The 26572-nt window shown below is 42.6% G+C and overlaps 1 protein-coding gene across 1 annotated transcript in view; it reads right to left on the reverse strand.

Annotated features, from left to right (window-relative positions):
* CPLX2 (complexin 2) overlaps positions 1–17582 on the reverse strand; it is a 184254-nt gene extending 166672 nt beyond the window's left edge. Inside the window, exon 1 of the mRNA XM_088475788.1 lies at positions 17429–17582. The gene's annotated coding sequence lies outside the window, so the exon portion shown is untranslated. The remainder of the gene's footprint in view (positions 1–17428) is intronic.
* Positions 17583–26572: the final 8990 nt, after the last annotated feature.

A 26572-nucleotide genomic window follows, 5' to 3' on the forward strand; every position in this document is an offset into this window, starting at 1 on the left:
CCATTTATATGATCATATATACACTACAGTATATGGTATGCCTTTAGTCACAGCTAGCAGCCAAGTTTTACTATAAGCACAGATACATAAGCTATTTTGTTTTGCCAATCACCCTGTGTAATGTTCTGTTTCAGTGCCTCATGACATGGTGCCCCATGTGATGAATGACATCATCTTAGTAAGGGAATTGAAGACAGACATTAATTCCTCTGTGACTTTTTCAGTTTATTTTGTAAAGGTTATGCTTCTGCTTGGAATTATGTATCTTAAAAAGGGCAAACCTCTATGTGTTGAAGTAAAAAATTTACTGTACATCTTAAGACGCAGAACAATAAAAGCTTTTAATGTTTGTTTTTAAATTGATAACACATTGTGAGGTAATTGTAGGAATTAAAAATAATCTACCAATGCAAGCGGAAAGACGTCCTGAATGCCCCTATCACATTTTTTACATAAACTTGGAATACAATTTAGTTAACTCCAGGGATAGGACACATTCAGATGGAGTTTCCCTATGGTTTTCTACCAGAACATATGATGAAGTTTCTGCAATTTATAAACAGACAATAAATTTGATATATTCTATTGCAGAAGTGGACATTTTATAAGTATAAGCTAACTGCTGATTTCCTCTTGAGACTGGCTGACCAACATAGATATACCGGCTCTTTAATATTATTCTGCAAATGTAACTGGTGTTTAAACTGAGGAATGCCAATATCACCACCGGAATTTAATTACTGTACTGGCAAATGCGGGTCAGACAGTGACTCACTTTGTGTAACTCAGGACCAAACCAGGTTTATGTTAGATGCGCCCTGCCAGTTTGTGATCCTGGTAGGTGACCTAACCATGTGTATTACAATTTTGCCATAATTGGTATTTCTGAAATGCTTATATTTTATTTGCAAGTGCAATTTTTCGTGCCGATATTAAACTTTATTGGTTTGATGGTGTTACACTAAATATCGTAATTTGTTTCTCCTATACAGAAATGCATGACAAATGGAACAAATGCTGTTGGATATAAGATAAAGAAGAAAGACATGTCGAACAGGTCATGAAAGAGTATTTAATTCACAAAGAAGTGATTGCAGTGTGGTGTTTTTGGATACAGAGAACAACTATTGTAAAGAGTTCTGGGATCCTCTTACTGTGAAAGAACATTTTCTTCCCATCATATACACAAGGGTGTTGTGTTGTATAATCTTAATGCACTACATTTTTTAAGCTTTATATTTAAGATATCTATACAATTTGAGGAAGAGGTGAAAGAAGATTTCTGCATACAGAGCTGTGAGAGTAAATATTCTACTTTTTTTTTTTTAAGTAATTGAGAAATAACTGATCAACATTTCTTGGCTATGCCTTTTGGCATCACCAGTAACAAACATTTACACACAGGTTTATGGAATGGAAAATGCCTGATGATTTGAAATGCCAAGAGAATTAATTATGGAAATATACACATCAAAACAGTGCAAAATACAATTTCCTTTGGGTGTTAATATAAGCATAATAAACCAGTATAATTGTATAGCAATGCACTCTTGCCATGGAATTGTTAACTAATAAAAAGTATAGTTCTGTGTCTCTGCTGAGTTTCCAAATTTTGATTCAATACATGTACTAACAAGCTATTCCTTCTGTCTATAGCACAGGGTATAGCAACTGGACTAATCCACAGATTGATGATTTACACTCTGGTCTGGGATGCTTGAAGTTGTTATGTTTTTTAAAGTGAAAACTGGGAAAGGCAGAAAAACAATAAAAATGAAACAGGTCAATGTTTTCCATTCCTCGGTCTAACAACTTGAGTATTTCCTTTTTAAGCTGCTATTTATCAGTAGCTCATTACTAGATATATAACAAGCACTCCTCATATCTGCAGGAGCTGTGCTGTTCATCAAATTTATTTTTACATGTGAACAGTAATAGTTGTTATAAATAAAGTCTAATGGGCCATTACAGGAGGTCGCTAACTGTGCTTTGTGGTGTGCAAGAAAAATGTGTCCATAAACTTATGTTTCTTCTGCTGTATTTTCAGTTGTAAGTTTATTAAGATAAACATGACTTGTAATCTAATGTATAGATGCAGGGGGATGCGGTTAGGATCCCGACAAGCGAGATGCCGTCTCGTGGAACCCCAGCTTCAGAATCCTGATCACTGAGACAACACTGGTGCCGAAATCCTGATATGACTCGGGATGCTGACGTCGGGATCCCAGCAGTCGGCATCCAGATCGTAAGGGCACCGGGGAAAGGTTAAGTATCAGCCACGGGGGATGACGACTTAGGTTTAGGCGTCCTGGGGGGAGTTAGCATTAGGCTGTGGGAGGGGGGAGGTTAGGGTTAGGCTCCGGACATGGGGGGTTAGGTTCAGAAACCACCAGGGGGGGTTAGGCACTAAGGTGGGAGGGTTAGGTTTAGACACTTACTGGGAGGGTTAGGGTTAGGGTGGGGGATAGGGAGGGTTAGTAGAAGGGTGCAGGAAAGTAGGGTTAGCGGGTAAATAGGAGAGGGGAACATTACTTTCCATTCCCCTGTTGGGATTTTAACCATTGGGATGCCGCTGTCAGTGTACTGACAGTCGGCATCCCGTCCATCGGTATTTCATACCAATTCCGATGCAGGGGCTTAGCAAGACATATGGGGGCCCCATAGCAAAAAATGTTCACAGGACCCCCTCTGCCTCTCCCCCCCACTCACTGCTCAGAGCAAGGGGTGTCACAATCCTGGCTAGTATTTACCTTTTGAGACTTACCTCTGCCAGCTGCTCCATGGATCTGTGTTTGTAGTTCCCCTGGGAGATCTGCTCTGGCTGAATCATGCTGGCTGTGACAACCCTGTGTGTGCAGACTGCTCTCCTCCCCACACTGATTAATAACCTGGACTCTGCCCTGTCTGTGAGCATTGCTAGTCTTAATTGGAATCACAGGTGTGGTCCTGATTCTCAATGGCTGCAGAGATGATTACTCCCTCTGCATGTTGTGCCTTGCTCCACTCTGAATGCCACTGCCAGACCACCTGTCTGTATCCACCAATCGCTGCCAGACTCTAGGTATATAGACCCTCCTCTAATAGCACTCAGTGCTTGAACATCTTGTTACGTTCCGTGGTGTACAACTTGTGCTATAGCTGTACCTCTGAGTACCAGTATGTCCCAGGATGCTGCTGGTTCCTAGACCAGTGCTATCCGTAAGCCTGCTGCATTCAGCTATCCACGCTACCAGCTTCTCCACATGGCTCCCAGGCCGCTCCACGTAGCTTTCCCCACTACCATCTCTCACCCACGGCTCCCAGGCCGCATCAAGTAGCTTCCACGCTACCATCTCTCACCTACGGCTCCCAGGCCACTCCACGTAGATTCCATGCTACCAGTTTCTCCACACGGCTCCCAGGCCGCACCAAGTAGCTTCCACGCTACAATCTCTCACCTACGGCTCCCAGGCCGCTCCACGTAGCTTCCACGCTACCAGTTTCTCCACACGGCTCCCAGGCCGCACCAAGTAGCTTCCACACTACCATCTCTCACCCACGGCTCCCAGGCCGCACCAAGTAGCTTCGACGCTACCATCTCTCACCAACGGCTCCAAGTAGCCACCCAGCTACCAGCATCTACCCACGGCTATCCAGCCACTCCACGTAGCTACCCAGCTACCAGCGTCTACCCACGGCTATCCAGCCGCTCCACATAGCCACCCAGCTACCAGCGTCTACCCACGGCTATCCGGCCGCTCCACGTAGCCACCCAGCTACCAGCATCCACCCATGACTATCCAGCCGTTCCACGTAGCTATCCAGCTACCAGCATCTACTCACAGCTATCCAGCCGCTCCACGTAGCCACCCAGCTACCAGCGTCTACCCGCGGCTATCCAGCTGCTCCACGTAGCCACCCAGCTACCAACGTCTACCCACGGCTTCCCAAGCCAAAAGTAGCTTCCACGCTACCATCCATCTGTAAGCCCATCTACTAGTAACCCGACCAGCTCAGTCAGCCTTCCTGCCGGTCCCAGCCCGGGTCCTCCAAGTCCACTCACCTCACGGCTCATTAGCTGCACCAAGTAGCTTCTGTGCTACCATCCATCTGCAAGCTCATCTGCTGGTACCCCGACCAGCTCAGTCAGCCTACCTGCCGGTCCCAGTCCGGTCCCTCCAAGTTCCTTCTGGTCTCATTCCAACGTCTCAAGTTTCCAGTTCCAGTCACTCATCACCAAAGGCAGTTCTCACTGCTACCCACTTCTTACATTAAAAGAGCTATTCATGTTACCCATGGTTCCCATCCAGCCGGCCTCCAGTGATACCAGTTCATCACCTGATACAGGTAACTCACTAGCACCAACTGTGACAGTATGTTCAAGCCTAATGATGGTGGCGGATCAAGCACCTAATCCTGGATCAAGTGCTTTCCGTAACCTAATCATTCGTTTGGATTCACAGAAGATGGTACAGCATCAAGTACTACAGCTTCTGCAAATTCTGACTAACCGGCTAGATGATACCCAAATCTTACCTGAACCCCTAACTACTTTCCATCAACTCCTGGAACAGCTACAGGCTCTACTCAACAAAATCTTTCAGATCATTCCAGAATTTCTTAGAGCTACCTCTGTCTCAACTAAAAACTCTGTCTCGGAATCTCTAAGAACCAAAGATTCTTCCATGCCAAGTAAAGTGAGACATTGAAGTTACCCATGCTCCAAGCTCTCTGTGGCTGAACGCCAGCGGCGTAAAGATTTACATCTCTGTCGCTATTGTGGAGCTTCTGACCACTTTATCAAAGGCTGTCCCCTTTGCAATTCCAGCAGTATAACATTGTATCAACGTCTCAATGCCTGTTCCGGTCCCGTCCCGGATTCTGCCTGTTCCGGTCCCAGCCCAGATTCTGCCTGTTCCGGTCCCATCCCGGATTCTGCCTGTTCCGGTCCCAGCCCGGATTCTGCCTGCTCTGGTAGGGGACTCCAGTTAGCAACCCCAGGAGGGGTCTCCAGAGTCTCAACCCCAGGAGGGTCCTCAAGTCTCGTAACCCAAGAAGGGGTTTTGAGTCAATCACCCCAGGAGGAAGTCTCTGTCCTCACATCCCAAAAGGGGGGTTCATGTTCCATACCCCAAAAGGAAAAGTCGAGTCAGCTTCCCCAGAAGGGGATTTTGGGTCCCATACTCCAACAGGGAGTGTCAAGTTCTGTACTCCAGGAGGGGACCTTAAGTCTCTCACCCCAGGAGAGGGTTACAAGAATTATGCCCCAGGAGAGGGTCTCAAGTCTTGCACCCCAGGAAGGGGCCTCCAGTCTCGCACCCCAGGAAGGGGCCTCCAGTCTCACACCCTAGGAAGGGGGTCTCAAGTCTTGCACCCCAGGAGGGGGTCTCAAGTCTCGCACCCCAGGAGGGGGTCTCAGTTCTCGTGCCCCAGGAGGGGGTCTCAGTTCTCGTGCCCCAGGAAGGGGCCTCCAGTCTCGCACCCCAGGAAGGGGCCTCCAGTCTCGCACCCCAGGAAGGGGGCTCCAGCCTCGCACCCCAGGAGGGGTCTCAAGTCTCGCACCCCAGGAGGGGGTCTCAGTTCTCGCGCCCCAGGAGGGGGTCTCAGGTCTCGTGCCCCAGGAAGGGGCCTCCAGTCTCGCACCCCAGGAAGGGGCCTCCAGTCTCACACCCCAGGAGGGGGTCTCAAGTCTCGCACCCCAGGAGGGGGTCTCAGGTCTTGCACCCCAGGAGGGGGTCTCAGTTCTCATGCCCCAGGAGGGGGTCTCAAGTCTCGCACCCCAGCAAGGGGTCTGAAGTCTCATACTCCAAGAGGGGGTTTCAAGTCTCGCACCCCAGCAAGGGGCCTCAAGTATCACACCCCAGGAGGTGGTCTCAAGTTTCATGCCCCAGGAGTGGATTCCAGGTTCCAGTTCCCAGGGAGAAGTGTCATGTACTACTAATCCTGATCATGGCTCCTGTTCAGGATCTCCTGAAAATATCATTCCAGAGGATGAAAGTTCCTGTAGTCTGTTCTCAGCCTCCATTGTTGAAGCTGCTGTCTCTGGTTCCTCAGGACTCCTTCCAGTTCCTGTAGTTAGTCCAAGTACCGAACAGCTATCAACTTCACAATCCTCGAACACACAAACTTCATCGGATACTCCAGGATGCATATACTTCGATGGGGACTTATCGCAATACTTTGCATTACTGAAGCATTATGCTGCAATCATGGAAGCAGATCCAGCTTGTGGTATCACTCCTACCAATTTTACTAAATACCTTTTCGCTTCCTTTAGATGTAAGGCATTGGACTGGGCCAACCCTTTCATCGAGTCAAAAGATCCTGAGCTACTAAGTATAAAAACTTTCAGTGAAGCTGTTTATTAAAGAGTTTGCTCTTAAACCTGTCAAATGAAATTCTAGTGAAATTCTCAGTTCTGAATATAAGTCCAAGCAGTCTGTTGGTTCTACTAAGGAATCAACCTCTGCTGAGTCCTCCACTTTCCTGAAATCCGAACTAGGTCAAGTTTTCAAGGGCCAACGTGCTGAATTCGAAGCATCCAAGGAGAGAGGGGCTATAGAATCGGCATCCCTGAACATGAGATGTGCCTCCACCTCCTTGTCCTCTTCATACTGTGGTACCTCCCAGAAAACCATCAAAAATGGTTATATTTCGCTTAGTTCCTCCCAGGAGTCCTATCATTGGCCTACTAAACCCTCCATTTTACCTTTAGATACTGACTCGGAGTCTGAACTCGATTCTGCATATGATAATTCTCCTTTCCCTGAAAACCATCTGTCATTTGACCTTGTCCTTTCCAGTCATATATTTCCACGGGAGTTACCACAGGTCCCATGTTCGTTGGCTGGCACAAAACGTTCTCGCAGCAGAAAGAAGAATCGATGAAGGTCTTGAATCATCCCCTTTGAAGAATTTCCACTCTTGGTATCCCAATAAATGTAAGAATTTAGAAGACGTCTAAAGAGATGTTTCAAGAGAGATGGTGTCCCTATGTTTGAAGCTCCTGTAATGTCATGTTTGGAAGAAAGTTCTTCAGTTTCCGGGATGTCTAATTTTTTCGTGTTCTCCTATGTATTTGTTTGGGTTTTCAGAGTCCACCCATGAAGAGGGGGGTACTGTCACAATCCAGGCTAGTTTTTACCCTTTGAGACTTACCTCTGCCAGCTTCTCCATGGATCTGTGTTTGTAGTTCCCCTGGAAGATCTGCTCTGGCTGAATCATGCTGGCTGTGACAACCCTGTGTGTTCAGACTGCTTTCCTCCCCACACTGATTAATCACCTGGACTCTGCCCTGTCTGTGAGCATTGCTAGTCTTAATTGGAATCACAGGTGTGGTCCTGATTCTCAATGGCTACAGAGATGATTACTCCCTCTGCATGTTGTGCCTTACTCCACTCTGAATGCCACTACCAGACCACCTGTCTGTATCCACCAATCGCTGCCAGACTCTAGGTATATAGATCCTCCTCTAATAGCACTCAGTGCTTGAACATCTCGTTACATTCTGTGGTGTACAACTTGTGCTACAGCTGTACCTCTGAGTACCAGTATGTCCCAGGCTCCTGCTGGTTCCTAGACCAGTGCTATCCGTAAGCCTGCTGCGTTTAGCTATCCATGCTACCAGCTTCTCCACACGGCTCCCAGGCTGCTCCACATAGCTTCCACGCTACCATCTCTCACCCACGGCTCCCAGGCCGCACCAAGTAGCTTCCATGCTACCATCTCTCACCTACGGCTCCCAGGTCACTCCACGTAGCTTCCACGCTACCAGTTTCTCCACACGGCTCCCAGGCTGCACCAAGTAGCTTCCACGCTACCATCTCTCACCTATGGCTCCCAGGCCGCTCCACGTAGCTTCCACACTACCACTTTCTCCACACGGCTCCCAGGCCACACCAAGTAGCTTCCATGCTACCATCTCTCACCCACGGCTCCCAGGCTGCACAAAGAAGCTTCCACGCTACCATCTCTCACCAACGGCTCCCAAGCCACTCCAAGTAGCCACCCAGCTACCAGCGTTTACCCACGGCTATCCAGCTGCTCCACGTAGCTACCCAGCTACCAGCGTCTACCCATGGCTATCCGGCCGCTCCACGTAGCCACCCAGCTACCAGCGTCTACACACGGCTATCCAGCCACTCCATGTAGCCACCCAGCTACCAGCATCCACCCAAGGCTATCCAGCCCGACCAGCTCAGTCAGCCTTCCTGCTGGTCCCAGTCTGGTTCCTCCAAGTCCACTCACCTCACGGCTCATTAGCTGCACCAAGTAGCTTCCGAGCTGCCATCCATCTGCAAGCTTATCTGCTGGTACCCCGACCAGCTCAGTCAGCCTACCTGCCGGTCCCAGTCCAGTCCCTCCAAGTTCCTTCTGGTCTCATTCCAATGTCTCAAGTTTCCAGTTCCAGTCACTCATCACCAAAGGTAGTTCTCACTGCTACCCACTTCTTACATTAAAAGAGCTATTCATGTTACCCATGGTTCCCGTCCAGCCGGCCTCCAGTGATTCCAGTTCATCACCTGATACAGGTAACTCACTAGCACCAACTGTGACAGTGGGTGCTCACCTTCCAGAGCTCCATGTGCTTCTGAGGGCAGCACACTGATGTTTGGAGGATGTGTGGCCAGAGGATCAGCCATGGCTCCAGTTAAACAGAACAGTATTGGATAATGACTAGGTTATATCATACACATTAGGAATAGGGAGCCTATACCATTTAAATGTATCTAATCTGCTGGGGTGCTTCATCAATATTTAGAATAGGGAAAATCCATGTACCGATAATATGATGTAGTATAGGGGTGCACTCGCCAGTCTTCCAATGTTTTAAAAAATCACATTCTTTATTCCAACAGAGTAAAACATATCTCTGACATTTCGGTCCTATTTGGACCTTTGTCAAGGCACAAAATACCATTAAACATAGTACCCATAAATAGCCATATCTCTCCTCCAACTCATGTTGAGTCACGTGGACATGACTGATGGATGTGCTTGGCCTTGGTGCTGAGGGGCTAAGCACATGATGATACACGTGGTCATGTCTCGTTTGTACACTTCCGGTGGTGTGCGTTACATCCGCGCACCACCTGTGATTCTGTGCTCTGTTTAGTGGTGAATAACCAAAATAGAAAACGGGGATTATGGATCCCTTAATGATTGTACAATTTAGTCATGTAATGCATATATCACACGCCACTTTTAGGGGAATGTTTTGATATATGTCGTTTTTTGTATATAATTGGTGGGAGGAGGGATATGGGTATATATGGGTACTATGTTTAATGGTCTTTTGTGCCTTTGTAGGTCCACCATGTGCAGACATCCTTCTTGGCAAAATGTCCACAGATTCTTGGACAATAGCAGGCAGTATGTTTTACCATCCCACCTTGACCAACTGTGATTCTGAAGAAGGTTGAGTCGGCCTAGAATGCACCTGTCGCTCCAATTCGTCTGAGAGGTTCTCAGTGGGGTTAAGATAAGCTGGCCAGTCCATCCGGGTTGCAGAATTTTCTGTATACCAGTACAGCATCGCCCTGGAAACATGATTGGTGTCATTGTTGTCCTGATAAAAACATTTGTTGTTTCTGTGGAACTGCAAGTGCATGGACCTCCCTACGAAGTAGTCTTGTCAAAATCGCCACATTAGTGGTAATATGGAACTCATTCACAATGGTATGCATGGTATGTATTACGCTTGCATGGGGGTGTCCCTGTCTACATAGTATATATATATATGTAGTACTGTGCAAAAGTTGTATGCAGGTGTGGAAAAAATGCTGCAAACTAAGAATGCTTTCAAAAATAGCAGTGTAAATACTTTAGTTTTATCAACTGACAAAATGGAAAGTGAATGAACAGAAGAGAAATCAAAATAAAATCCATATTTGGTGTATTTTAGATACACTTGCACACAGTTTTTTGGGGGCAGGGAAGGTGTTCAAAACATCTTGGAGAACTATCCACAGATCTTCTGCGGATGTAGGCTTGCTCAAATACTTCTGTATCAACATGTAATCCCAGAGAGATCTGATGATGTTGAGATCAGGGCTCTGTGGGTGCCATATCATCACTTCCAGGACTCCTTGAACTTGTTTAAGCTGAAGATAAAACTTAATGACATTGGCTGTATGTTTGGGGTCATTGAGCTGCTGCAGAATACATTTGGAGCCAATCAGACGGCTCCCTGATGGTATTGCATGATAGATAAGTACCTGCCTATATTTCTCAGCATTGAGGACATCATTAATCCTGACCAAATCCCCAACTCCATTTGCTGAAATGCAGACTCAAACTTGCAAGGAACCTACACCATGCTTCACTGTTGCCTGCAGACACTCATTATTGTACTGCTCTCCAGCCCTTTGGTGAACAAACTGCCTTCTGTTACAGCCAAATATTTAAACTTTTGACCCGTCAGTCAGCACCACAGTTCCTCTATTTTCGTGTATAGTTGAGTCACTTGGCCTCGTTTCCACATTGAAGGTATGGCTTTTTGGACGCATTTCTTCCATGAAGATCACTTCTGACCAGACTTCTAGGGTGTACCTGGGTCCCACTGGTTTCTGCCAGTTCTGAGCTGATGGCACTGATGGACATCTTCTGATTTCGAAGGGAAGTAAGCATGATGCATCTTTCATCTGATGGACTAAGTTTCCTTGGCCAACCACTGCATCTACGGTCCTCAACGTTGCCAGTTTCTTTGTGTTTTTTCAAAAGAGCTTAAATAGCACATCTTGAAACCCCAGTCTGCTTTGAAATCTTTGTCTGGGAGAGACCGTGCTGATGCAGTATAACTACATTGTGTCTTGTTGCTGTGCTCAGTCTTGCCATGGTGTATGACCTGTGACATGAAACTGTCTTCCACAACCTTACCTTTGTAGCAGAGTTTGGCTGTTCCTCACCCAGTTTAAGCCTCCTAAACAGCTGCTTTTGTTTCAGTTAATGACTGTCTTTCAACCTACATATGAAAATGATGGTCAGTATCACCTGACTAGTATTAATGGTTAATCATACACCTGACTATAATCCTACAAAATCCCTGACTTTGTGCAAGTGTACCTAGAAGAATCGATTATATATATATATATATATATATACAAAAGTCAGCAAGGTGGCAGTTCCATCCTTTGCTGAATCAAGCCCTAAATACAAATGAAAGTTTGTGCAGCCACCCCCCCTCCCCGCCTACAAAACAGGGCAAGCTGTCAATCAACATCGATAGCCGCCCCGTCTTGTTGCGAGACCTGTTGCGACGGAGCTGCGTCGCAGTATGGGTCTTGTGCATGCGCACCCCGGAGGCGGCGCATGTGCAGTCGGGGACCATCGACCCACTTGCGAGCGCTGTGCACTCACGAGCAGGTCTGAATCAGGCCCTCTGTGCACTGTCTGTGAATCAAAGTTTGTTAAGACAAGTGATTTTAACATATATTGTCACTTTCCTGTACATACTGTAGCTTTCCTGATTGAATATGATCACATAAAAAGAACTGGAAAATGTTTCAAGCTGCTGTAAAGGATTATAGGATAAATAAATCCTAAAATAATATTAATTATCTGTTAAAGGCAGTGATTCCAAATATAGTACTTGAAAAAAGCAAAAAAAAGCAATAAAAATAAATAACTTATATGCAACTTTCCTGCAAAATGGTGCATAAGGGAGCCCTTAGGTTATCGGTAAAAAGTGACCATTGATATGGATGTATGATTTGTATTCATTTCATGATCCTGTTTTATGATTGAAGTGAGCTGTCTGGCCCGCTCAGGGCAAACTCACGTATACTGTGCAAGTATGACTAGATCCCAGCATGGAGTTTCAGCTGATCTTACATTTGATTGTCGCAATTTTACTTAAAACCAAACAAATAATGTATACACTTGATAGATACTATACAGTACATTGAGCACCTGCATTTTTTTTATAAATTAGTTATTCATAAAGCCTAAATATTATATAAACTCTAAATGTCTTTGCTTTTGTCATGCAACTATCCTTTTATCTCCTGCATTGTTTTATTGAACAGTGATGAACCTCTAATAATTCCAGACTGGTGGCTTGACATTATAAAAACATAAATTCTCTATTCAGTATTTAATAAGTCTTAACCAAAGATCACTATTTAGTGTTTTGTGTTGTTGCTAATAATTAATGTGAAGGAATAATGAAAAAGAATGGTTTGCTTTATTCTAGTGGCCAAAATCTTTTCTCAAAACCCTTATATAACTATAGTATTTTGGACTTGTTATCAACCAGGTTACGAGTATACAAAATGCTAAAATAAAACAAACAAAAGAACATGCTGAGCATGGTATCTATAACTGTGGAACTTTATTTTTCCTTTGTCTTCCTCCCCCTATCTATCTTCCCCCCCGACTATCCCTAATCTTTTTCTCTGTTTCTTCTCATATTCTGACTCTCTCTTCCCCATTACACCTCTCTCTATTTGTCCCCTTATTTCACAGCGTCTCTCTCTTTCCCCCATCTCTCTCCCCCTCTTTCCTTCTCCCTCCATTTCCCTTTCCCATTTCCTCTGTCTCTCTCTCTTTGGGTGAGATGTATCAAGCATTGCATTTTCAATGTGATGCATCTCGCCACTTGTCGCATGCATAGCAGCATTTAGTAACAACGTATTCATGTACAGTAAGGCAAAGAACAGGTCTTTTGATAATAGCTGTCCTTTGCGTTGTGGTGACTTCTGGGTTTATGACCCAGGAGTTCTTCTGTGCATGCACAGCTGTCAGCCATCGCATGCGCAAGCCTCGTGGGACCTTGGGAAGGATCCTTTTGGACCCCTTTAGGGGAGTCTCCTATAACAAGCCCATAGGCTTCTAGTAAGCAATGCCATCTATAGATTGTGCTGTCTATTGGTAACAAGCACTGGAAAGCTTCACTATCTGGAGCTTGGTGCATACGGTGACTGTATTCTAACCTCTGAAAGCAGCATATTCGGAAGTTTATACAAATAGAAAAAAGTAGTCACCAATGCGCACAGGATAACAAGTATCAACAAAGGGAATATTACTTGAGTGTCAATAAATCCGTATTCCAAAGAAAAAGTGTTCAATCTTGTAATATAAACAATGAATGTTACTTGAATGTCTATAAAACAGTATTTCAAAAAGAAAGTGTTCAGTCTTGTAGTATAAACAATGAATGTTCCTGTATAAAAAGGAACATTCATTGTTTATATTACAAGATTGAACATTTTTTCTTTGGAATACGGATTTATTGACACTCAAGTAATATTCCCTTTGTTGATACTTGTTATCCTGTGCGCATTGGTGACTACTTTTTTCTAATTGTATATATTTCCTTGGGGTATACTCAGAGGGATTACCCCTTGACACCTATTGCTGCATTTTCATTACGCGCAGGTTCCCATACTCCTTTTTTTCCACGTGATATTCGGAAGTTTGACTGCATTTTCAGTATAGTGCATCCCGCCAATTATGTCTCTTCCTTTCTCTTTATCTCCCCCTCTTTTCCCGGGTCTCTCTTTCTACATATTACCCCTTTTCTCTCCCACATCTCTCTATCTCCCCATCTTTTCAACCCTCTCTTCATCTCTCTTTCTCCCTTCTTTCACCTGTCTCTCTGTCTCTGCCATGTCTCACTCTTACTCTCTCCCCCATTTTCTCTTTACCTCTCTATTTTTCTCTCTCCAAAGCTGGCCCTATATATAGTCCAATATAGGTTAATGCATAAGCACTATTGCTCCAGGGCCCTGTAAGCATGGTGGTCTTCCCCCAAATTGCTCAGCAAATATTGACAGGAAGAGCTGCCAGAAGACATTACCTCTCAGCAGTGGTGCTACAGTCAGTGCTTTTTTTGGCATTGTCACAACTGTCCTCATAACTGACTATAGCTCTGCTGCTTGGAGAGTTCACATATGCTGGTGGCTCCTCTATGTGTCTCTTCACCATATCATTGCAGAGGTGCATTCACATGCTTCATGTGAAGAAGCATAACAAACAGCATGTGGTGGCCAAATAGTTGGGTATTGGTAAAGCTGCTGGGCAAGGTGGATGCATGCGTTAGCTATGCTGCCACAGGGTGAGTTAAATGTGTGCCATTTTTTTACATTTGTGGTAGTAGGTGCTGTCAGTGGTGGGCACATGGTTGCCATATCCTCCTTTAACTGTACATGTCATACATGGGCAAACTAGCAGGGTATTATAGTAGACAGTACAATGCCCTTTATAAAAAAAATAGGAAAAACAATACTCAACAGTCATCAAAAGTGTAAGTGAAACAAAAGGCATAGTAGCCTACTATATTTGCATGAAAAATAAAAACTAGCGAATAAACAGTTTCAAAAATATGTAAAATCCTTGTATGACCTTTTAGTATTATACATATATGCAATACTTTACAATAATGCAGCTATAGAAACAAATTGTATCATTAATCACAACCTTATTAGTGTTTAACTCACAGCTCAATAATTAATTTGGCATCTTGTAACAACAGACCCTAATTTTCACACCACGATAATCGTCCAATTGTATCTCATGCTGCAGACACTGCCCTTGTGGCACAGTAGTATGGGGCTATATGAGCTCAAAATAAATCACTAGTGTTATATGGAGCTACTGTATATGACCTCAAAAGAAATCACTGGTGTTTTAGTCTCTCAAAGTCATTTCTTGTCCCATATCAGTGCTGTGCTGTTTCTTCGAATGTAATAGTACATAAGGGAATCACAAGTAACCAAAGACAATCTATTAAGGATCTAATGGCCTCTTTTGCTTTGTGAAATATCAAAGCCAATGTTCATAAATCCAACAAATAAACAACCCAAAGAGTAAACCACTAATCTGCAAATGCACATTGCCACTGTTGTCAAGGTCAATGTTTGTCATAACTGAGAAATTATATGTTTGTAGTGAACAATACATATAATTCCGTCAAAATATGAATTCCCAAATGTGAGGCAATGCATTGGGAGTATAATGGTTTCAGACTGCTTTCCAATATCAGGACATGGATTTCTATCTGTGTATAATAGAACCATTATAACAACAGATTGATAAATTTACTAAATGATAGTTTGTAAAAACTAGAGTTTAATGGTTCGCTTCTACTCGGATCTTTTCACCAAAATTAGGGCAAGCTCGGATTAATTTTATTGGCTATCCAAAACACGTGACACCTGGAAACCAATATGATTCGGTTTTTAGCACCGAATGAAACCAAGCCAAAACCAAACCATTCATCTCTAGCAAAACCTCCAGTTTTTTAATCCAGATTTATAAAGGCAAAACCACTGCAAAACTGCCACAACCCCCCCATTTATCAAAACCACAAATTACACATTGCTAATAATTTTAACCTGTAAAGAATGGAAAAAGAAAACATATTTATCAAGCAGCTATTTTGCAAACCATCAACAAGATGACTGAAAAACCCATCAAACCTATTGTAAGAGATATTTTTGACAGACAACATCGCTCAAACATCATGTCTTTTGTGCTATCTGGTCAAACAACATATAAGGAGGCTCAATATATTTATTAGGAGTGCAATCCTTATGCATTGAATAAGAGGACAAAAAACAATAATAATTTTCTTATGAGGACATTATTATTTAAAAATATATTAGGGGTCTATCTATCTATCTCTTTTGAAACAATTGAGGGCCTGATTCATTACTGATATTTTGCGATCATGCATGCAGAGGGCCAATTGTTGCATACTGTGCATGCATATGCATCACAGTGTGCACGCAAATTAGCATTGTGATTGCTCTGCGATCACTCACGCAGATAAAAAGCCATTGCAGACAGAGGGACGGGATGTCAGCATTTGGGGGTGGTGATGGGGGAGTGGTAGGAGAAATGCAGGTGTGCTAGTCAGCTTGAATGCTGTTGCATGGGCGTACATGAATTAGCCACTGTGATGGCATACGCAGCTTGAGCACTCACTGCGTGCAATGAGGTTATCAATTTCTGAGTAAGGTCAGACCTGTTGTAATTTTTCATAAGGGGCCGATGTTACTCGATGTTCCCGAAGTATACACAAGATTGCAAAGTATTACAGATGTGTGAAAGCGGTAGTGGGCGTCTCTTTGCTGGCTTTGGGTGTCTCTCTAATAGCTTTCCGATTGCAGTCATTAGCATATTTTTGCAACAGAGCTGCGTGCGTAATCGCAGCGATCGCTATAGCGATCTGTACTGAATCAGGCCCTGAGTCCAGTAATAGTTAGTAGAATATCCATTCTTGTTTCTAACAGCACTGGAAACTAGTGCTTTGTGCAATAGTCCCCAGGCTCCTTCTGCACCATGTATAATAACCCTGGGTAGGTCTATTTTTTTAGGACAGTGACAGGAGTCGAGTATTAGTGTACTAGAAGTTTTGGTTCAACTTTTCCAGCTAGCCACCATATTAGGCTCAATATACCTCAATATTATTTACACCAGACAATTAAGCACAGCTTGTTTACTAGTCACATTTATCTATTGTATTGTAACAACCATATAACGATGGACATTGCAAACTAGCCACCAGAAATGCCCTTGCCTTATAGACTGTTTCATATAATGTATGTAATGAAATATAAGGAAGATCTAGTAATGATACGTGGGTTGCAGTAATGTCAGTATGTGTATTTGGACTCATTGGCCCTACTATTTTAACTTTATTAAAGTGTGTATCTGTACTCTGCCACTAATTTTCTTGTTGTCAGGTCCTTATGGATATTTATATATTAAAACACAAGTTAACCAGGGATTACTGTTGTTGATTAATTGTTGTGTTTATTTAATGAGGACTCATTTAAAGGGCACACAAACTATTTTACTAGAGTGTCCATACAGTGTTCACTCCACAGAAGCATACAATCCACGTTCAATGATTAGACTGAGCAATACAGGCCTTCTGCAAGCATATAACCAGTGTGTTCTACTGGAACAGGTTTAATATCGATTCCAGGATTCACAAGTTTCGATTTTTGCAACAAATTCATAGAGGTCAATTGTATTTCTTACCATATGGAAACATAATTACAACAAAAATTAACTCAAGGGATTCCTTATTGACACAGATTTACATTGGGCAGCAGTTCATTCGTTACACCTGTAGCAATTACATAGACAACAAGGTGAACAGCCAAGTTCTTTGCAGCCCTGAAGACTATTTGCACATCAGAGCACCTCGCGTGTTACTGTACCCGTGTGCTGAGCTGAGCGCCCGGTTGGAGCTGTCCTCTCAGCCGTGGTGCTGAATCAGACACGTATTGCTGGCGGTTCCTACTGCAGGCACTTACATAGAGCTTTCATTCCCTCTGTTGCATACCTTACATGTAATATTGCCCCAGAGGTAAACAGGCTGTGTATTTATTTTATTAAAAAAGAAAACACTGTCTTACTGCACAGATGCAGCTTGGCCTACACCACCAATAGCAGCCAAGTAGATCAGACACGTTATGAATAAAATATATGGACCTACCTCTTAGAGGATCTGGGAGCTGTGAGGAATGATTGTTGTTTTCCGGAAAGGGAGTCAGCTCTGCTGCTTTGTATTTTCCAATGTTTTTCCTCCTTGCTTTCTCTTTCTGTCACTATATTTCTATGTCTCTCTACCACTTCACAGCTCTCCCACTCCTGCTCGGCAAGAAAATGTTTCTAAAAATAGCTCGCTCACGCCTGGCAGCGAAACTAGCACATCCCTATACATTGCTTGCATTTATATCATCCGCTTTCTCAGCCAGTTCTGCACTATACTGTAAGACTAATGCTGTCTGTTCCTGTACATTTTACAGATTAACATGTAGACTTTCCTGTCACTAGACCTTTTGTCCCTATGGAGTAGTATGAAGTAAAGAGGCAAGTGCAGATTTTCCAAAGATGCTGAAGGGAGAGAGATACAGTACGGTATACTATTTATTTTTCACTATGATAAGAAATACCTGTGATTAAAAATACTAATAAAAATATCTGCAATAAATAATAAATAAATAAAAATGTCACATAAAAGTAATAACGAGTTTATAGAATGTACAGCTGTTATCTGTTCATTGTATTTTTATTACAATGATTAAACAAATTGCAGACACAATCAAAACAATGAAATTACTATGTACAGTATAAGACTGCAGTAGCTCTCTTTTACTAAGTTTGACTGATGTGGTTCTTGGTTAAAAGAGACATTCCAGTTCATATTTCCCTCTGAGGTCAGTTTAATTTTCATGAAATTGATTGTACAAATTGGACAATTTACGCTCGCAAGATTATCTTCCCGGATAACTAAAAAAAAATAGTTGCTATTTGCATAAAATAGTTGTTATTTGCATAATACCAACAACATATCTTAATTATTTACTTTACAGTTAAAAAATATAGTCAAGTGGTGAAAATATACCCACAGCTTTAGCTAATTATGTAGTATTCCTAGAAACATAATTTGCCCTATAATCATCCTAACTATAACTTGATACATACAATACATCCATGTCTTTGTTGAATCAAACCAACAAATATAATCTTTCTGACTTCAGTGCATTCAGTCCAAAGGTCAGAATAATAGGACTGAAGTGACTATTAAGAAAGCAGATCTTGTACCATCAAAACAGGATTATAAACTACATATCTAGATGGGTTAAAGAAAGCAAATAACATTAACATTTTAAAATGTGATAAGCTTCTTTTTAAACCAGTTACTGCAAAGCAGTTCAGATATATAAGATGGTTAAACATTCTTTCTGCTGTTGTTATGGCAATAGATTATTTGTTTTAAAAAAGGTCCCATTTCTGCTCTCTCAGGAATCAATTTTAACTACAGAAAAGTTGAACAGTACATACTGTAGATTACTTCCCATTACCCATTTCAGCCAAGGGTTGGGAAACCCAGTGTTGCCTACAGTAGCTATGATGACTAATATGCTAGGAATCTGATGGTATAGAACCATCTCTTCATTACAGTATATACCATGTAATAATTATCAACACAGGACTGGTTTATAGAAACATTCTTAAAGTGAAAATTGCCCCATCCTACAACTGTCACTCTCTAATATTCAGATAGTCCTGAAGAACTTTGGCTATTACCCAATGGTGGAAAGTTGTTTTGAGGCCCACTAATTATATCCATGACTGAGCTATCAATGATCACAGTGTCTATCCCCTGTCATGAACTCAGATGGAAATAAAATGATATACAATATCATTATTTATAATGCTGCAATCTTATACACAGTGGAATTGTGAAAATATGCTAATGACTCAGCCGCCATCTTGTGTACAGATGACAACTGTCGGCATCTTACATCCATTGCTTATGTACAAAAGCAAAAACGTCATAAACATTGGTTGCAAATCAAACCACTCAGCAAGCCTATGCTGTCTCAGAATGAGCGTCTCACCTAAGATGACTGGGCCTCTCCAGCTGCATACAAATTCATAGGCTTACTAGGGCATGCCCAGAAATTGGTCTCAACATGGCTAGCATTTTGCTAGCCATCCCTTGTTATCTCCCGCAAACACTGACTATCTGTAAGTCACTTTGTGAAACAATCATCTCTGTGACCGACATCACTAACCAATTGCTATGTGTGCGCAGTGCGGCTTTGGCACATTCGCATTAGCAAAATATTGCTCCTCTGCATCCAACATAGACATTGCATGCATCTCTGAATCAGGCCCTATGTGTTTGGAATTTGGATTTGATAGGAGATGGCATAGCTCCAGAGAAATGGAGTGCCATTGAGGTGAAACTCTCAGAAGCTGCTGGCCTTGGGACTTGCTGGAACAAGCCTGGCTTAGGGAAGAACAATTCACAGGAAAGGTTATGTTTCACCACAGTTTTCAGTTTCTCCAAATCAGCAGATTGCTTTTAGTAAGTGGCACAATGGCAGGCAAAACTCCTTAGCAACGTTCAGTGATGCACATTACATGCACATAAAGGGGCCCATGCTGAGTTGAATTCAATTACCTCCAAAAGCATAGACACACATTTAGTCATTTGTGTGACTCTTCATAGCGTGCAAATTGCATATTTTCTGTAAATTACGCACATTGTGTAAGCTGTGTAAATAACATAAGCTATCCTAATAGAATAAGACACATTGTAGTGTGTATCTTATGCTATTGGCATACATTATCATGGTAGTGTACTACCGACTCAGGCCATGGGAACACGCCACTTGTAATTAGAAGTGATAAGTCCAAACTAATTAATGGCAAGGCTCCTAAAGGAGCATGTAGCGTAGTTTCAGGTGTTGTCCTTTTGCCAAGCTAAGGATTGTGAAATCCTGCATGGAATGCAGAGCACGCTCATGGGTCTCCTGGACTTAGGTGAGCAATAAATTGTAGAATGAAGGTTTGTGTGGGGAAGTGAATTTGGTGTCTGTGTTTTTTTCCCATCATTCTTACTCCTTGGTGAACTACAGGTTCCAGTCTGTCCTGAATGTCACGCTATGCTTGCACTTGTTGTTCCTCAAGAGCTAGCATGCACTAGTAGACATGGGTATGGTGGAGCTAGTCTGGCCAATGACTAGTTTGGCGCTATAACAGGAGGGATAAAATAACAAAAACATATCGTCTTCATTTTTTATTGAGCTTCAGTGTCCAGCAGTCCAGGGTATACCAGCCAATGAGGAGGAATTATTTGTTATTAAGCATTGTCTGCCCCAGAGGAGAGTTGTTAAGTAGAAGTAAATGTCCCACACACAGACATCATGGGCCAAATGTAATAGGAGGAAAGTTTAGAAAATGTGAGAGTTTAGCAGTAAACTCTCACATTGATTGAGTTTTATCTTCAAAATGGGAAAACATCTGGATGAGAGTTTAAATCGTGAGAGTTTTTTGAGTCTAAAAACATGCGAGTTTGCATGTTCTCAGATTCTGTTACATTGGTCAAGTTTAAAAAGTGTGAGAGGTTACTGCTAAACTCTCACATTTTCTAAACTCTCACCCTATTACATTTGGCCCCCCGACTCATCTATAGATTCTAATATTATCATTATTTAGACCAAATTACAGTAGAGAGAAGTAAAATCAGACAAAACATCGAGGATTCCCATGGCTCATAACCATTATTACTTGAGTCAAATTACTCTCACAGCATGCCCCATTTAATTTTCCAGTAATACAAAATACCCTCATATCCAACCATTAAAGAAGCATAAAGGATACTAAAAAATAACACATTCTCAAATTATTATAATCTACATCAAAACAACACAAAAATAACCACAGCACTTAGAGTAGTTCCACAATACTCTTACCCACAGTCACCTCTACACACTGAACCAAAGCAGCATGCTCAGTAAATGTGCCTAACATTGGTAGCTGTATAACCAAAAATATGTCTAGCAAGCTTTAGAATGTGTCCCCAGCAAAAGTTAATTTCTCCAGTAATACTACCTAGCCACATGTAATTTTTCCAATAAGAATTCCCAGCATGTTGCAAATACCCAATAAACATTCACAGCATGATGTAATTTGTCCAGTAATAGTGCAGTGCAGGATGTAATGTGCTGCCAGCAACATGTAATTTGTTCACCATAATGCCTAGTATAATTAGATTTTCCCAGTAATTCCCAACATGATGAAATGAGACTAGTAAAAATTCCCATCAAGTTTTATTTTGCTTATTAATCACCATAAAGGAGCTACACTCATTGTTGCAATTAGCTGTCTTCTAGCACTGGTTAGGCCAGTGTTGGCTAACCTTGACACTCCAGCTGTTATGGAACTACATAACCCAGCATGCACTGCTACAGTTTTGCTATTAGTGCATGCTAAAACTGTGGCAGGGCATGCTGGGATATATAGTTCCACAACAGCTGGAGTGTCAAGGTTAGCCAACACTGGGTTAGGCTGATTTCTAATTTTCCAGTCAATCAGAGGTTGGTGGCTTGCAGTCCATATCATGTGATTTATCATGCTGCATTGCCAAGGCAGGTAGGATGGAAACTCTTGGTTGTAGATGCATTGGTAACTCATTCATTTAATTGGGAATGTACTGATGTTCAAACTGCAAACAAAATAAAGACCTGCACATGAAGTATATACAACACTGCCTCATGGTCACTATCATTGTTTCCCAGCTGTTTTAGAAACTATGGGCCTGATTTAGAGACGAACGCAATGCCAATATTTTCGCAGAATGAGCGATTGTTTGCTAATGCACATGCTGCACTACGCATGCATAGCGATTGCATTACGATTACTTTCGTACACAGGAACCACTAGCAAAGTGAGTGACAGGTAGTCAGCGTTTGGGGGTGGTTTGAAAAATACAGGCCTGTCTGACTGTTTGAATGTCATTTCGTGAGCATGCATAAATTAGCCATTGCATCCTCCATCACAGCAGAAGACTGTAAAAGGAGAGATGCAGTGTTTGTGGCTGGTCAGACTTGCCTTACATGCTGCATGACTGCCTGATATGCATCGATAGTACCGATGCTTTTGTACATTGTCAGACGGTTATGAGAAGGCAGCAGTGGGCATCCTATGCCCGACTATGCTTTGGAAGGGATTATCATATTTTAGCAACTGCTAGTGAGTCCGAGAATGCAGTTGTGATTGCATTACTGTCCGTCTCTGACTCAGGCCCCATGTGCACATAAAATAGGAAGACACAGATAATTAAAACATGTAAAATGAAAGGCTCCTGTACAATTAGATCCCTGCAGAGGACTAGAGGAAATGCCCTGGTTACCACAGTGGAAGGTCAGTGAGAGACCTCCTGTGCAGAGTAGAAGTGGAGAGTCAATAGAGAATTTACCCATAATGGGACAGATGGCCTGACTCAACACTGATCGCAGCTGCAACAGCATACACAGATCGGCCGCTTGTGTGTACTCTGCATGCGTATGCATCAGTGCGTGAGTTAGCATTGTGATTGCTCTGCAATCACGCACGCAGAAAGCCATTGCAGATTGAGTGACAGGATATCATTGACTGGAGAGTGGTCGGAGAAATGTAGGCGTGCCAGTCCATTTTAACGCCATGACAGGGGCGTGCATAAATTAGCCACTGCGACGGCATACGCAGCTTGTGTACGCACTGCATGCGATGCGATTAGCAATTTCTGAGTAAGGCCAGGACTGTTATAATTGTGCGTGAGGGACCAATGTTACTCGATGTTACTGATGTGAACTCAGAACTGCAAGGTATTATGCATGTGAGATAGCGGTAGTGGGCGTCTCTGGGCCTGCGATCCGTAATGAATCAGGCCCAGAGTGAGATGTAACTAGTGGTAGGAGCCCAGGAATGGGAGAGTCCCTGATTGATAGTCCCATGAAAAGTGCTCACATAGAGATGGGTGGGGACTGCTGAAAAAAGTCCTGTGCAATCATATCTGTATGTGTGAGGAGCTCAGGAGAGAAAGGATCAAGGTTTGTGTAAAGTTCCAGCATGTTCAGAAGGGAAGTATATTGGGATGTATTGTACAGAATGTGGCAGAGACCATGGATATTGTAGTGGTTGTTATTCCTGCCCAGAATAAAATTTGCCAGTGTGGCACAAGGAGAATTTGTTCCTGCTGTGAGGGTATGGTGTTGCACGCTAATGGATTCTGTGATGAGTGAAAGACGAGGTGCAATTTTTTCCAATTTGTATGTTCGCTTGTGTATGCAATGATCTATCATGCTCCCAGCAACACTAATTATGTGACTATTATTGCAATGCTGTGATACATATGCTTAAGACTGTGCTGGAAGTATTGTCTATTGCAAGAGTTATGTGCAGGTGGAGTAGATGATTATGTTGCACACCATCTACTGTAAGTACAGGGTGGTCCATAAGTGTGGAAATACCCTTATGAATAGGAAGTGAGTAAGGAAATATTAATCCAGTGTCTACGCATATTATATGGGAGTGGGGGAAAACTTTTTAGGGTATGGCACCAGTATGGCAGCCATTTTAAAGTTGGCCATCTTGGGTGCGACTCTAATTTTTTAATTGGGAAAGTAGTCATGTAACATATCAAACAGATGCAGAATTTTACAAGAAAAACAATAGTGTTCTTCATTTTAACATATCTTTATTCATTCTCAAGTTTTAATATAAAGTTTATAGGACATTTTGAAGTGCTTTCCACCATGTTGTAGTGTTCAGGCTATTCTCTTTACCCATTCCTGAACCTTGACCAACATGTTTGGCTGAATCTGAGCACAAGTATCAACAATTTGTTGTTGCAGATGATAACAATCTTGTATCTTCACAGCATAAACACGTTCCTTCAGGTAACCCCACAGATAGAAATCCAAAAGAGTTAAATTTGGGGATGTAGGCGGCCACTGGATTGGAACTCTATGGCCAATCCACCTCTGGGTTAACTGCACATCAAGATATTCCCTGACAATAAGTCCATAATGAGGTGGGGCACCATCTTGCTGGAAGAGATTAGTACATGGACCATCCTCTGATAACAAGGAGGGAAAATTCTCTTCATCTAACAACCTCTTGTAAAGTGCTGCTGTTAATATTCCATCAATGAAGAATGGTCTCCCAATATGAATACCCCACAATTCCCACCATACAAACTGTTTTGCTGAGGCTACAACCCTACAGGCATCCATCCAGTGAGGGTTTGTCTCTGACCAGTACCTGTGGTTCTGTTTGTTTACCTCACCATTGACGAAGAAAGTTGCCTAATCACTAAACAATACCTGGTGTGAAAAATGAGGGTTCAGTTGACGTTGTTGTGTTACCCAGTGTACAAAACTACACCCAATGGTCTGGGTCATCCTCAGTCAGGTGTTGCAACATCTGAATCTTAGAGGGGTGCCATTTATGTGTAGACAAAATTCTTAAAATGGCCGTACAACTAATCCCACATTCATGAGACGGACGACAAGTGCTCCATTGTCAGCTCTTTGAAAATAATACCAGCACAGCAGTTGTTGTTAATTCATCTGTAACAGTTTTTGGTCGTCCACTTCTTGGTTTATTTGCAACTGATCCGGTTTCTTTAATTTTGAAAATGAGTTTGGCAACTGCACTATGAGTAATCGGTTGATTATTTGGGTGACGTTGATTGAAATTATTATTAATAGCACGCGCTTTATTCTCCAGACAATCTGAACGCATTCTGATTGTGTTAGTGTTATTTCATTAATGTCACTACCTGCAAAAGAAAACTCCGCTAAAACTCGAGAATGAATAAAGATATGTTAAAACAATGAACATCATTGTTTTTCTTATTAAATTCTGCATCTGTTTAAAATGTCACATGACTACCTTCCCAATTAAAAAAATAGAGTTGCATCCAAGATGGCCAACTTCAAGATGGCCACCATACTGGTGACATACCCTAAAAAGTTTTCCCCCACTCCCATATCACACATGTAGACACTGTAGACAGATGGTCTTGTGCCCAACCTTCTGTAACTTGCCATGCACCCATCATCCTCATGTGTCCACTAAGCGAGGTATAGTGTGTTGAGCACTCGATTATTCAGGGGCCCTTCTGGTCATGGTTACCATACCTACTCGATAACCAGAACAAGGAGATTGTGATGAGGGTTACAGTGCCTGTAGGACTCACAGAGGTATTGCCTCACTGGTCTAAAATAGTTCATTTAGTGTTATTTTCTGCAGGGAGAAGTATCCAGTGTCTACTATGATTGTTTATTTTATTTCCATTTGTAACATTTCAAAAAATTACATTACAATTGGAGTTAGACATTTTATAATAGTGGAATAAGGAGTTAATCTGCCACAATAAAATCCCATAATCAGGCTCTAGAGAACTCCAAATAGGACCAGACGGGTTTTATTGAACTCTTCTTGGATTTCCTGGAGGCAAAAGAGAGATCTCCTCCAGAGCTAACAAGAGGACTGTCACACCAGGATCTGACTCGCTCCCTCCTGGAGCAAATTTTAACTTTAAGGAGACAACTGATGGCTTGCCCGAGCTGAGACTTAGTGGAGAAAATGTGATGAAGTCCGGGTCCCATTGTTCTGCATATACATGGACAGAGGAATGAACATAACTTTCTGCTTATGATTTAAATTAAATTAATGTTTCCAGCTAATCATTCTGTCAGATAGGAGCCTCAACCTGGATTTTTAAAGGGGCAAATACAGAGTCTGAAAGATATAAAAGAGGACATCAGAAAGACAAAAAAGAGAGCCTGCTTCCCAGTCCAGTGTGTGTAACATCACTATCTACAATTGGCTTATAATAGGTTTTGTCAGACCTATTGAAACAAACATATTCTCTGCTAAAATCCTGCTCTGTTCTTGTAACATCCTAGAACTAACACTGGGCCTGATTCAGACCCGGACGCTATGCTGCACTCGCCCGCATTGAGCGCAATGCACGTGCGCGAACCAGTCATTGCGATGGGAAAGTGCTCGCCTGTTGCACGCAGTCGGGACGCTATTTTGAGTGACAGATAGTGCAGTTTATGGGTGGTAACAGGGGAAGGTGCTTGTAAATGGAGGTGTGGATGTGCGAACACAGGCGTGCCCGACTATCAGAACAGCGTTTAATGGGTGTGCATAATTAGCAAAGTAGCGTCATTACACACGTGACTAGGTTGTATTTTAGCCTGAACTGCTCGCAATGTTGTGGTGGGAAAAGGCTACCACAAGCACTGCGAGCAGCTCCGATGGCTCTCGATGTTCCCGATTAATCCTA

This window comes from Taudactylus pleione, unplaced genomic scaffold (assembly GCF_031769625.1).
Source record: "Taudactylus pleione unplaced genomic scaffold, aTauple2 ptg000178l, whole genome shotgun sequence".
NCBI classification, from domain to species: Eukaryota; Metazoa; Chordata; class Amphibia; order Anura; family Myobatrachidae; genus Taudactylus; species Taudactylus pleione.